Source organism: Lygodium microphyllum, chromosome 1, assembly GCF_053477565.2.
Source record: "Lygodium microphyllum isolate KBCC chromosome 1, Lygodium_microphyllum_v1.1.10, whole genome shotgun sequence".
NCBI classification, from domain to species: domain Eukaryota; kingdom Viridiplantae; phylum Streptophyta; class Polypodiopsida; order Schizaeales; family Lygodiaceae; genus Lygodium; species Lygodium microphyllum.
The window spans coordinates 159,464,261-159,477,930 of record NC_141135.1 but is presented as its reverse complement, the minus strand read 5'-3'; the positions used below and the strand labels follow the sequence as shown (position 1 = coordinate 159,477,930).

Below are 13,670 nucleotides of genomic sequence, written 5' to 3'. Positions count from 1 at the left end.
AAATACATTATTTATATGTTGTACTTTGATTTGCTTCTAAGAATACTACAAATAAAGTCTCTCATTATTAGCGTGTTGATTTTTCTTCAGTCAATGTGCACGTGTAGAACTTTCTAGTTCTCATCAAGATGGATTGGCAGTATGCATTTATTTTTCTATGGACGTAAGTAAACTAGTACTAGCCATAGTCGAGAAAGAAGGGAGGATAGGATGGCTGTCAGGGCCTGTAAACCCATATTGGAAATCTCCTCTAGACTGATAGCTAGCTTGATCTCTCCAAATTTTCCTTCCTTTCTATCAAGTGGCTTCTCATAGCTTTTGGAATGGATAGGAGAAGCATAGATGCACAGCAGCAGGCTCCTCTTGCTGATTTGGATATGCTGATCCCTTGCTCTACCCCCTAGGTAAGAACTTTGCGGCTGTAGTATATAGTGTCTCGACAAAGCTACACAACGTGTTATTTGCCTCCTCACTAGAGGAATTGCAAAATGACAAGTATTGAACATGACAATGACTCAAGTCATGAACCACCTTTGCAGCACTAGTATCGGGTTCTTCTAGGAAATCAAATAAAGCTACAACTAAAGGCTATTGAAGACAAATAACTCTTCAAGGTTAGTGTAGGGTTGTCATGTCCGATGGCATCCAATTAGTTCAATACTAGTACACTACTAATCGAACTAATAAATCTTGGACCTACCTCCGATAGAAAGTTTTTCACATATATTTTAAAATCTATACTTAATGTTTAGACTTAAAACAAGACTTTGCTCAAAAGTAAGTGCAAAGTAGAGTTGAAATAAGAGTGGAGTATGAAACCAACAACTATATCATGAGCTAAATTGGTGATCTCATACAAAAAGGCATCCAAAAATGGATAGAGATAAAGAATTGGTGATCTCATATAAAAAGGCATACAAAAATGGATAGAGATAAAGGATCTAAGTACTTATATCACTCTTTGTATTGGAGCTAGAGGAGCCCTTTCCACCACTCGAGGAGTCATCACCTTTTTGAACAAAATCTCCCTTACTAAATACATTGCTCTCATCATCATACTCGGGCTCTCTAAGTTCTATGTGGGAGGTAGAGTTAGGCATGCCTCATGTCGAAGTGAAAGCTCCACCACTAGAGGCATGAGGTTGAATAATGATACTCCTACTTGCACAAGTGTGAGAGACTTGCTGGTCTATCTTCTTGAGCTCCAAGTAAAGATCTCTAATTTTTTTTTCCTTCAAGTCCCTCTCACAAGTCACCCTTCTTAGCGCACTAGCCGAGAGCTTGAGTATCTACATTAATCTATACATTTACAGGATAAATAACTTAGAAAACAACACTAAATATAAATCACGACTCATAAAAGAACTAACTAGTAGCAGTAACAAGTATAGTATACCTATCTTGCCATTGTTATCTTGTGCATGCTATGTAGCATGTGGAAATTGGAGCGAAAGTAAATTAGTTGCTCCAATTGTCGGGTGCTAAGTTTGTTGTGAATTTTTGTATACATGAGGGAATAAATAGGACCAATTTCGCTCACATGCACCCAATCAGCAGTTCTAAAGCATGTTGAAAAAAGAAGAAAAGTTACTTCAAACTTACAACTAAGATTAATTTAAAGTAATTTAGAGACTTCTTTTGTGTCTCACCTGCGTAAGAATGTGTAAAGCCACTTTTGGAGGTGGGACAATTGGTAGACAAACGAATCCTGTAAAAAAGGGGGACTTCACCAATGAATCCCTCTTCCAACAAATTGTGGAAGTAAAGCAGTGCCCCTTTGGTCACTATAATTTATAAGCTCTTGGAAGAAGACACCATTGTGCTTTTCCTTTAATACCTTTGGAAGAAAGGCATCACAACTGGCAAACATATTTGCATCCGTAAAGAGAGAGGGTTTCTTAAAGGCGGGATGCAAGAGTGCCGTGAATCCATGGTGGTTTGTTTTATCCACTTTCATCTCTTCTTCGTCAAGAAGAGAATATCATCTCTCCTTGGTGTAGTATCCAAGATGTCACTAGAAAGGTATAAGAAGAGAAAGACAGTAGTCTAGAATTTAGAGTAGAGAGACAATGTGAATTCCAAAAGTTAACATAAGCATGCATTATGATAAATAAGGGGAAAAAATGATTACCATGAAGAAAATGCCTTCCCATCCAAAATGGTCGATACTTCCATCTCTGCTAATACCTCTGCCATAAGATGATAGAGGAGGTTGAGAGTGGAATCCTTCATGTTGGTCATGTGAAGCAATTTGTAAATAGGAGTGACCACAATGACAATATCCCTCACTTTGGTCCAAAATTCCTTCTCAAGCAAAGCCGTTGAACAGCCTTTGCTTCTACTTGACTTGATGTGGACTCCTTGAATTCATCGGAGAAGACCATCTTTTGGAGTTCATTGTGAAAGCATAGAGACGCTTGAGAAGAAGCCACATGGCTGCAAAGCATGACTTCGATGACTTCTTCAACTCTTAAGTCTAAGTGCGAGTGATAAATCGCAATAACTCGGAGCTTAGCATTGATGAAACCAACGGTTGCGCAAGCGTCATTGACAATACTCTTTATCTGCTTTAACTTGCTTATATCTTCCATAAGAAGATCTAGGCAATGGGTGGCACATGATGTCCATACTATGGATGGAAGCTTCGTCTCAAGTTTCCATGTAGATTGTTTCAATCTTGCTCACAAATTGCCTTAAGGTAAGCATGACAGCCTTGTACAATCCCTATATCCCCATACTAGACCTCTATTCATGATTCAAGCACCACTCCTCATGTAATAGAGTCTGCAGTGCCATGAAATACCATCCAAGGGTTCTCCTCCAAACCTTCTGAGCCCTAGAGGATCCTAGATGCATTGTCTCTATGTCTCCTCTAAACCTTGGCATCTAACACAAGGGATAGGGTCTTTGTCATATGTACCAATTGTTAAACTCTAGTGTGCTACTAGCCAAAGAAAGAGTGACATATTTCTTGGTCTAAAGCTGTCCTCCAATTTCCTCCAAAATTTAGCAAGGAAAGGTGGTGATATGACTTGTGTAGTCCAATGCTAAGTTGCCGTTAGTATCATTGGATCATGCTTATCTGTATCCTCCTCCCCAACCTAGTCATGTATCCGAAAAAGGCAACATTTGCAGCTGTCTATGCAAGTGGATCTCTCCATACCCACTCCTCAAGGTTCCATTGTAGACTTTGGAGAGGCCTCCTCTTGTATGCCCAATGTCTCTAGCTATGTGTAATGCATGTCTTAGGGTTTGGGTGTAGGTTCCAAGTTTTGTCACAATGAGCCACAACCTGATTCTCTGCTGAGAGCATCCTGTGAACTCCAACTGATCCAAATCCTCCCTCATGAGTCTACCATCTTCTTGTAATGAGAAAGTAAATATTCTCTTTCCAATTGGTAGCCACCACGGAAGAAGCATATGTCCTTTGATGGAGCACCCAATCCAATCCCTATGAACTCCAAGTGATCCAGCTCTTCCATCCCGAGTCTACCATCCTCATGTATTGAGAAAGTAAACATTCTCTTTCCATTGATAGTCACTATGCAAGAAGGATATGTACTTTGGTGAAGTTCCCGATCCATGGCTGAGAGGTGTCCATGTTAGTCCTCCACTTGTGGGGTACTACTCCCTAATGCAAAGAAATGGTAGGGTTCATGGGGGGAACATAGAGTGCATACAACAAAACACAAAAAATGCATGAACTCAGAAACTCAGAGAATGAATGAAATGTACAATGTAATGAACACAAAGGCCCCTAGGAGTCAGTGTTTCGTAGATTGGTATGAGATGAGTCAATGATGCCAATCACAGCTCAAAGGTGACTATGCTTTTGTGATTGACTAGGTGGCAGGGCTTTTGAAGGGATTTGCACTATGAAGGGAGTGAAACAATCCAGGCAAAGGAGTGTCGATGGCAAAGATGAGACTCGCTAGATGGAGGCGTCTATAGACTGATGATGGGTCAGCTGCAGATGAAGGATGCTGACTCAGGAAGGCAGGATGATGATGAAAAGCTGATCAAGACCTCCAATATGCAAGCAAAGATGACTGAATATCACACCTGCTGTAGATGGTGAACAACAAAGGAAAATGCTGAGAATCTGATGACATCAGCATTTGAATAGAAGGCAGCATACAACACGACTGCTGGGCAGCCTGTTCAATGGCATAATGCAGCTATTGTTGATGTCATCAGTTGGCTGGAACCTTCAGAAGTGCAAAATGCAGATGTGGCAGCAATGATAGAGTCTGGAGATCATGGACAGAGGGAGGCCACTAGCACACTGAAACACAGCAGGTTGAGTGATAGGAAAGGGTCGCCATTTGAGATTGCTTGTAGTAGAAAGACTTCTAGGACTGGTCGTGGTTGACTGGGCAGCCTCCAGATGCGTGGCTGCTGGCAATAGCGAGGAAACAGGTTACCAGCTCAAGAGGATGAGTGGGAGCAGTGAGAAAACAGATTGCCAGCTCAAGAGGATGAGTGACCAGCAGAAGGCAGCAGGTTGGGAGGCTGAGTGATTGATGTTGAGAAGTTTGAGATGATTGAATGAGCTGTTGGTTGGATACCCTCAACGTGTCATTATAAAGGGAATTTTGGGGCATTTTTCCTGTTGTGAAAATACAAGCCTATAAATACAAATAAGGCCTTTTTGGGGCTGTTATTAAGGAGCAAATCAGGCAGTAATGCTCTACAATTTAATGTTAATGCATACCATGATTTTGATTGGTCAACACATGATGCTCTCCGACATGTCTCTAGCCCTTTGATGCTGCAAAGTCTTTGCTTGTGTGCTTGAGTTGGTAGCTCAAGAAAGGCAAGACATTGTTAAGGTAAAAAAGGAGCATTTCTCATCAAACCTTAACTAACTCATTAAACCCCCAAAACAAAAAAACTACCAAAGTTTGTGTGTCCCATAAACAAACACCTCTACTTTGGGAGGATCCACATTATAAACTGGAGGCTTCCCAACCGCTTACTTCATCCCTGTTTTTCAGATTACCCTAGTTCTTCCATTAGTTGGTGCCCTCCATCGCCTCCTCTAGCTGTGTTGAGGTGATCCTCAGCTGGCACCCTTCAGCCTGATGACTCATCTAGCCCTACGTTTCACTCCAGTTACTGATTGTCTTCATCCAATTGGCTTCTGAGGTCATCTACTAGTTGCCATCTTGATCTTGGAGGTGCCCTACAGTTTGCCTTTGCTGCCCCAACTTGGTGACATCATTAGACATTTGTTCAACCTTGTGTTTTGCAGAGCTGATCAAGCCATCGTGTATCATATCCTCCTCTTTCAACTATTGCTAACTCTAGATTGCTGCAGGTGATTAGCTGCCATCATCTACATACAATATATTGCTCTTTCAACTATAGCTAACTCTAGATTGCTGCAGGTGATTAGCTGCCATCATCTACATACAATATATTGCTGCTTTTTCCACTTCCAGCACCAAAGACTGCTGCAATTTGGTTACCAGTCTGCTGCCTGTCATCTACAGCCTCATCTCAGCTTTGACTCTAGTGGTTTCAGCACTTGGGATTTGTCTTTGGTGGATGACACGCACTTTGACTCCTCCCTTAGCCTGCTCCTAGGGTTGTCTCTGTATGTAGTACATATCGATCCATACAGTATGGTACGGTACATATTAGTATGATTTCATACGAAAAAATAGGGCATTTTTGGCCACACCCACCCAATCCCCCTTTTTTTCAAGTATCAACCTTCCACACACACACACCCTCATCCCCCCAACCTCCCCTTCTCAAAAAAAAAAGGGCCTCTTTCTCTCTCTCTCACTCTCATGATCAAGCTTCTCACACCCTCTTTTTCTCTCAAGCCTCTCTCTCTCTCTCTCATGATCAAGTCTCACATCCCCTCCCCCCTCTCTCAACCTTCTGTCTCTCAAGCCTACACTTCTCTCATTTGTATGATCATTCATGTATGATGTATCCACTCCCATCTATGTATTTGTAACTTGTAACTCGTAGTGCATATTGCACATGAGGCATATACCATCGAGGTTTTGCCATGTTATCCTCAAGTAATCATCTTGTGTACTCTAATAGTATTGCTATTTAGACTCTAAACATACATTCTGTTGGGATAAAGGCCCTTCTTCACCTCCATGTATAGTACACGTACATTATTTGGTTGTACATGTGAATGCATCCTTACGTGCCCTAAGTATAAATACATTTTATTCTTTGTGTACCAACACATTGTTGGTACACCCAAATCGAATCGTACTTTCACTCTTTCTCTCTCTCTCTCTCTCTCTCTCTCTCTGTCACTCTCACTCACCTGCTCACTCCTCCAGCTAAGCTCCAACAACTGGTATCAGAGCACAGGTTGTGCGTGCTTCCCGAGACCATAGGCATTAGTTGCTAGTTGCAAGATTGACAGGCGACACGTAGCTCGGGAATAGGTCGAGGTCGTCCAACAGGCAACTAGTCGGCAAGTGTTGAGCGTGTGGTGTGCAGGCGACTAGGTTGTGTTGTGACAGCGACCCTTGACCAACGTGGGAGAGGCGATCGGTGCAGTGAGCAACAGGCGCGCATGACGGTTGATGAGGTAGGCAACAGGCGTGACTCATGCGATGCACCTGATGGGTCAACAGACTGCCTCCCCCCCCCCCTCTCCCCCTCTTTTTACTAAATCAAAAATTTCTTTAATTTCTGAATTTCCCCTTGCCTTAATGGGGGCTCGTGCATTGGAAGCACAATCGTCAAATCTGTGCAAATTTGAGCCCGAAAATTTGGGGCTTTTCCCAGATTTGATCCCATCTATTCATGGCAGTGACATTCGTGTCAGAAATTGTATACACTGTGCGTGTTGACCTCAATCAAATTGGGGATTTTGCCAAATTTGTCAGAATTTGGCTCTTTTGAGTAAAATTTCCTGACATTGGACCCTAGAAAATTGGGATTTTTCATATTTTGATGAAATTTTGCTCAGCTGGGATAGATTGGCTGACATTTATGCACTGTTGGATCTCGAATTTTGACGTTTTGTGTAGAATTCAGTAAATTTCTGCAGTATTTGCCCGTGTGGTGGCTGGTTTATGTATTAACAACAGAGATTTATTACTGTTTAAGAAAGAACAACATTGTGTTTGCTAGTTCAGCTTGTGCTTCTCCAGTTCAGTGCATTTACTCTTGTGTTCGTGATAAAAATGGCTACAACTTCTTCCAGTTCAGACATCAAGAGTTTGATGAAAATCAAACGGTTTGATGGTCATGGCCTTGACCTTTGGAAAGACCGTATGCAGGGCATATTGTTCTTAAAGGATTGTGAGGATGCTTTACAGGAAGATAAACCCGCACAAATGTTTGATGTAGATTTTGCCAAAGTTAAGAAAAGGGTTGTGGGTTACATAAAGATGGGTGTCACTGATGATATTTTGACAGACATTAAGGGTTTAGATACTGGTTATGCAATATGGGAGAAGTTAAAAACTACCTATGAGATCACCACACCTGTTAATTGGGTGCATTTAATGCGCAAGTTGGTGAATATGCAATTGGATGAGTCCAAGCTTGCAGCTAAGTACTTGAGTGCATTTACTCGCATTTTAAATCAGCTCAAGGATGCAATTTTGGAATTTGATGATAAGTTGAGGGCGATCTTTCTGATCATGACACTGCTTGATTCTTGGGAGACCTTGGTGGTTTCTCTCAGCAATAACCCCAATCTCTCATATGATGGTGTGAGGGGTTTAATCTTGAATGAATAAATTAGACGTATGTCTAGTGGAGAAGGCAGCAACTTAGCTTATAATGTAAGAGGCATGGCTGAAAAGAAAAATGCAAATGCAAATGCTAGACAGAGAAACAGAAGCAAGCGCAAAGGAAAGGAAAAGAGTGACATTACTTGCTATCACTGTGGTTGGAAGGGCCACAAGAAGCCTGATTGCACACACTACAAGAAGGAACAAGAGAGAAAGAAGAATGGAGGAGACAAAAAGGAGGATGAGGATAAGACAAATGCATTTGAGGCAACCAAAGGCAAGGAAAAGGCCAATGTGGCCTCCAGTGTAGTCACAGAAGAGCTTGTGGATACAGAGGCTGATGTATTATGTGCAGTTGATTATGATGCCCTTGTATGTCACATGTAGGATATGCAGATTACCAAGGCTGATGTGATTGACGCACTTTTGTTAGTTGATGATGGTGTCACTCAAACTTGGATTGTAGACTCTGATGCCTCTTTCTATGTAACTCCTTGCTTGGAGTGTTTCGCTATGTTCAATGCAGGTAGTTATGGAAAAGTATACCTTGGAAATAACCATGCTTGCAACATTGATGGGGTTGGCACTGTACACTTGTCTTTAGACAATGGGCAAGAGCTTGTGTTGAAAGATGTCAGATATGTGCCTGGCATAAAAAATAGTTTACTATATGTTGGTCAGCTTGATTTGCATGGTTACACTACACTGTTTGGTGGTGGTTTGTGGAAATTGAAAAAGGGTTCCATGCTGATTGCAAAAGGAACCAAGAAGGGCACTTTGTATTGTTTGCACTGTAAAGCTTTGAATGGCAAGTTTCTTCCAGTTAACTGAAATTGGTTGTCATTTGGAGTTGTGGCATAAGAGACTAGGCCATATGAGCTAGAAAGGACTTGATGTCCTTACCTCTTTGAAGAGGGTTGATGGAAAAGGCTGTAAACTTGACTTTTATAACGAGTGTTAGTTTGAAAAGCAAATGAAAAATTCCTTTTACTCTGGTGTCTCTCGTAAATCCAATGTCTTGGACTTAGTGCATTCTGATGTATGTAGTATGCTCCTGAAATCGTTGGGTGGTGCTGCATATTTTCTCTCTTTTATTGATGATTGTTTTAGGAACATTTGGGTTTATTTGTTGAAAAAGAAAAGTGAAGTGTTTGCTGTTTTTAAAAATTTTCATACATTTGTGACTACTCAGATAGGTAGAAAGGTGAAATGCTTGAGAGCTGATAATGGGGGTGAGTTCACATCTACTGAGTTCAAGTCTTTTTGTGACTTGCAACTCCTTATAGTCCTTCAAATGGGGTGGCTGAAAGATATAATAGGACTTTATATGAAAGAGTGTGGTGCATGCTGTCCACTGCTAATCTCCCTTATGAATTTTGGGGAGAGGCACTTAAAACCGTGGTTCACATTTGCAACCACTCTCCAAATAGGTCCTAAAGTAATGGCATCCCTGAGGAGGTTTGGTCTGGTAAATCGGCCTCATATGACCATTTACGGATTTTTGGTTGTGATGCCTTTGTGCATGTTAGAGATCAGTTGAAGAACAAACTTGACCCGAAATCCACCAAAGGCATTTTCATGGGCTATGGTGATGATGGTGAATTTGGCTACAGATTGTGGCTACCTCAGTTTAAGAAAATTATTCGCAGGCGTAATGTTGTGTTTAATGAGGCAAAATTGCTGAAAGGTACTTTAGCCTCCAATGAAGACATGAAAAAGGTCAAATTTTAGAATTTGCAGCCACCTATTACTTCAAATGATGAGCCTCATGATGCTGTACCACAGGCTGAAATTGATGATCAGCCGGTTATTTTTAAGCTAGATGATGATGGATAGTAAATAGAAGCACAAGGAGGTCATGAACAACAAGATAGACTTGTTGATTATGAAAATGTAGGTGCTGGTTATGAAAATGTAGGTGCTGGTAATGAAAATGAAGGTACTGTACAGCATGGAGAACATGTTGAAAATGGCTTACAGCAGCCAATAAATGCTGAAAATGACATACCTCCAGATGTAGACCCAATTCTTGAAAATGTAGATCATTGGGTACGCAGGTCTACATGTTTAAGAAAGCTACCACATAGGTAGGACCCCTCTTTGCATTATGTGATGCTTACAGATGAGGGTGAGCCTCTTACCTATAAAGAGGCCAAGTCATGCAAATTCAGTAGTAAGTGGGAGCTAGCTATGCAGGAAGAGATTAAGCTCTGTATGCTAATGATACTTGGGATCTTGTGTTGTTGCCCAAAGGAAGGAAGCCCAAAGGAAGGAAGCCTCTTCCAAACAAATGGGTTTACAAAGTAAAGACAGTTGATAGGAAACCCAAGTACAAGGCAAGACTGGTTGCCAAAGGGTATGCATAGATGGAAGGGATTAACTTCCAAAAGGTCTTCTTACCTGTTGTGAAGATGACCACTCTATGTGTGCTTTTTGCTCTCACTGCTGTATTGGACTTAGAGCTGTACCAAATGGATGGAAAAACAACTTTTTGGCATGGTGACAATGATGAGGAAATCTACATGAAATAGCTTGAGGGCTTTGTAGTTCTTGGAAAAGAGCAGATGGTGTGTAAACTAAAATGCAGCTTGTATGAGCTGAAGCAAGCACCACGGCATTGGTACAAAAAGTTTGACACCTTTATGCTCTCTCATGGGTTTACATGCAACCATGCAGTTCATTGTTTGTAAATGAAAAAGGATACAAATGGCAGCCCCATCATACTTGTTTTGTATGTAGATGATATATTGCTAGCTGGGAAAAGAAAGACTAGCTTGGATGCTCTCAAAGATCAGCTGAAATCAGCCTTCTCCATGAAAGATTTGGGAAATGCAGAGCATATTTTGGGCATGAGGATTCGCAGGGATAGAATGCAAAAATTGCTGTTTTTATCTCAAGAAAAGTACATTGAAAAGATACTAGATAGATTTAACATGGCTGAAGCTAAGCCTTTTGGGATGCCCTTGTTAGAGGTAGAGTCATCCCCTGGACAGGCTAAGTTAGGATTTGGCACAACAGTGTATATCAGTAGGGTAGAGTGCAGAGGACACGTCAGCAGCGTACGAACAGAGCACGATGGCATGTCAACAGTATGGCAGGATGCCACATGATGCTGGTTCAGTCAGACAATAGTTTACTACACAGTCGTACAGTTTTTTACTTATTTTATTCAATCGACTTGCTGCTGGTGATTGTTCTTTTCCTGGCTATAAATAGCCAACCCCTGGTACACACATTCATTCATTCAAGTTCTGATCTTGAGATTTGATTGGCTGAGACAGACTGTGCTCGGCAGGCTGAGGGAGATTGAGGTCATCAAGTCGGAGACACACGCAGATATTTTCTCTACCCCCGTGTATATTTTTGCACTCTTATATAGCATACTACACTGCAGATTTTCTGCGTTTATACTGTCTCCTCTCTCTCTCTCTCTCTCTCTCTCTCTGTGTTCACTCTCTAAGTCTTTGTCCTACGCTTCCGCATTGCTGCACTCTGACATGGTATCAGAGCGGTGAAGACGGACCGAATGAGCGTTGAACCTATTTGAAGAGGAGATTTCAGCACGACAAAAGGCTGCGTTTCCATGATTCGAGGGCGAGCGGGATGGCTGCGCATCGGATCAAGGCTGAAGCGAGTGTGGGTGTGCGGGAAAGGAGTCTAACTGGTGAATTTGCTGCAGGTTATTGCTGTTCGAAGGGAAGGAAGGCTGTGTTTTAGGCCTTCCATTGTAGATTTACCTTTTCATCGCCTCCAGCGGGTGAAGAAGGTTTGGGTAGCGGAGGAACTAGCCCTAACAGGTTGCGTTTACACAATTAGGGGGGGCTGATTTTGCGTTTGTGTAGGCATTGTAGGTAAACATGTCTACAGAGGCTGATTTGGAGTTCCAGGTGATCATGGACAGGAAGGTGCCTGTTCTACCGGCTCTTCCATCGGATCAGAAGCTTAATGGTGACAATTACCGCATCTAGCAGGTGATGATGTTGGCCATCCTTGAGTCTTATGATTTGGAGGAGCTTGTGTTGAAGGAGGTCAACCGACCCTCATTGCTAGATGAGTCCAAACTCTCTTCTAGTGCTCGTTGCAGAGTTGACCAAGGCCCAGTCTCATTGGGACAAAGTGAATGTCAGGATTCGTTCTTTTCTTTTTCTGTCTTGCACTACAGCCGTGATAGCTCACATTGAGCACTTGACGGTGGCTCGAGAGATATGGCTGGAGCTCGACTAGATGTACAACCGGATGACCCTGATGGGTTTCTTTGGAGGTGTAGATGCGGACCTTGTTCGTGAATAAGTCTTCTTTGCTTTTCGGGAACACATCAACGAGCTTCGGCAGCTTCAGATGCTGGTTCAAATTGTGGGGAAGCCTATTTCCTCCGAAGACATGGCAATCACTTTACTGCCCCAGTTGCCACCACTATTCGGTACCTTTTATTCCGCTCTTATTGCATCAAGGCAAGAGTCGAAGAGTTGGTTCCTATGGTCTTGGACCAAGAGGAATAGTTGAAGGGACAAAATGCTTCCAAATCGGAGGCTTTGGTTGGTCAAGCCTCTCAGAAGAAGGGGAAGGACCAAAAGAAGAAGAAGGAAGATAAAAAATCCAAGAAGGACAAGGAGAACGAATCAACTTGCCATATTTGTGGTAAGACTGGTCATTGGAAGAATGATTGCCCCGACAAAGACAAGAAGGACACCAAGAAGAAGGACAGGAAGGATTCTGGAGCGGTGGCTTCACTCTCATCAAGTGCTTTTCTACACTTAGCGGTCATTGAGGACTCTATATCGAAGACTTTTGATGCTGGGATGACAGCCCCTAGGCTTGAGAGTGGATCGTGGATAATGGTGCCTCGCGGCACATGACTCCTTCTTCCATTGGTATTGCCCATTTGCGACCTTCGCGTGGGCAGATTCTCATTGGAGACAGCTCTTTTGTGTCTATTGCTACGCGGAGTGAGATGCAGCTTATTCCAGATGGACGTAGTGGTACCCACACTTTCGAGGTGTTGCATGTGCTAGGCTTGGGGTATCACTTACTTTTGGTCCATAAGATTTGTTCTCTTGGTCTCTTGGTGGAGTTTGACAGTGATATTGTTCGAGTCCTTGATCGTGGATCGAGGAAGGTTCTCTCTGCAGGGTATGAGGAGGATGGCATTTACAAATTGAAGTCCTCTACAGCTCTTACCTCTCTTCTTCTTACCTCTCAGACATAGTTCGAGCTATGGCATGCTCGGTTTGGCCATCTGAACTATGAGTACTTTCGGAAGGCATCGTGAGGATCGTTTGTTCGAGGCTTGCCAGACATAGTGGTGAGCCATTAGCCATGTGTCTCTTGCATTCGTGGGAAACTGCATTGGGATGTGATTCCCAACAAAGCTTCGAGGAGGTCTACTTCACCTTTGGAGCTTGTATCTACTACGGATCTTTGTGGCCCGATGAGGGCCGAGACCTTGAAGGGGAGCTTGTACTTCATGTTGATCGTAGATGACTACAATAGGATGACATGGGTGTATTTCTTGACTTTGAAGTTGGAGGCTTTTTCTCACTTCAAGGATTGGCTTCTTTTTGAGGAGAACTGATCTGGCCGGCGACTGAAGACCTTGCATTCAGACAAGGGCGGTGAATTTATGTCTAATGAGTTTGCTTGTTTTTGTGTAGATAGGGGCATTCACCAGGAGTTTGCTAACACCAGCTCTCCTCAAGAGAATGGCATTTTGGAGTGGAAGAATTAAAGTGTGATCGAGATGGTGCGCACCATGATGGAGCATCGAGAGACACCTCAGTTTCTGTGGGCCGAGGCAGTGGCTACTGCAGTTTACGTCCTCAATCGATCTCCCACGTTGGCCGTTGACATGATGACACCTTTTAAGGCTTACTTTGGGACTAAGCGTGAATCGTGATGTCTCTTATTTCAGGATCTTTGGGTGTGACACCTATGTGCACATCCCAAAGA

General features: G+C 42.6%; 1 protein-coding gene across 5 annotated transcripts in view; it reads left to right on the top strand.

The window, feature by feature from the left end:
* Window positions 1-13,670, top strand: part of LOC148041879 (denosine deaminases acting on tRNA) — a 61,935-nt gene that overhangs the window by 15,471 nt on the left and 32,794 nt on the right. The gene's annotated exons all lie outside the window — the stretch shown is intronic.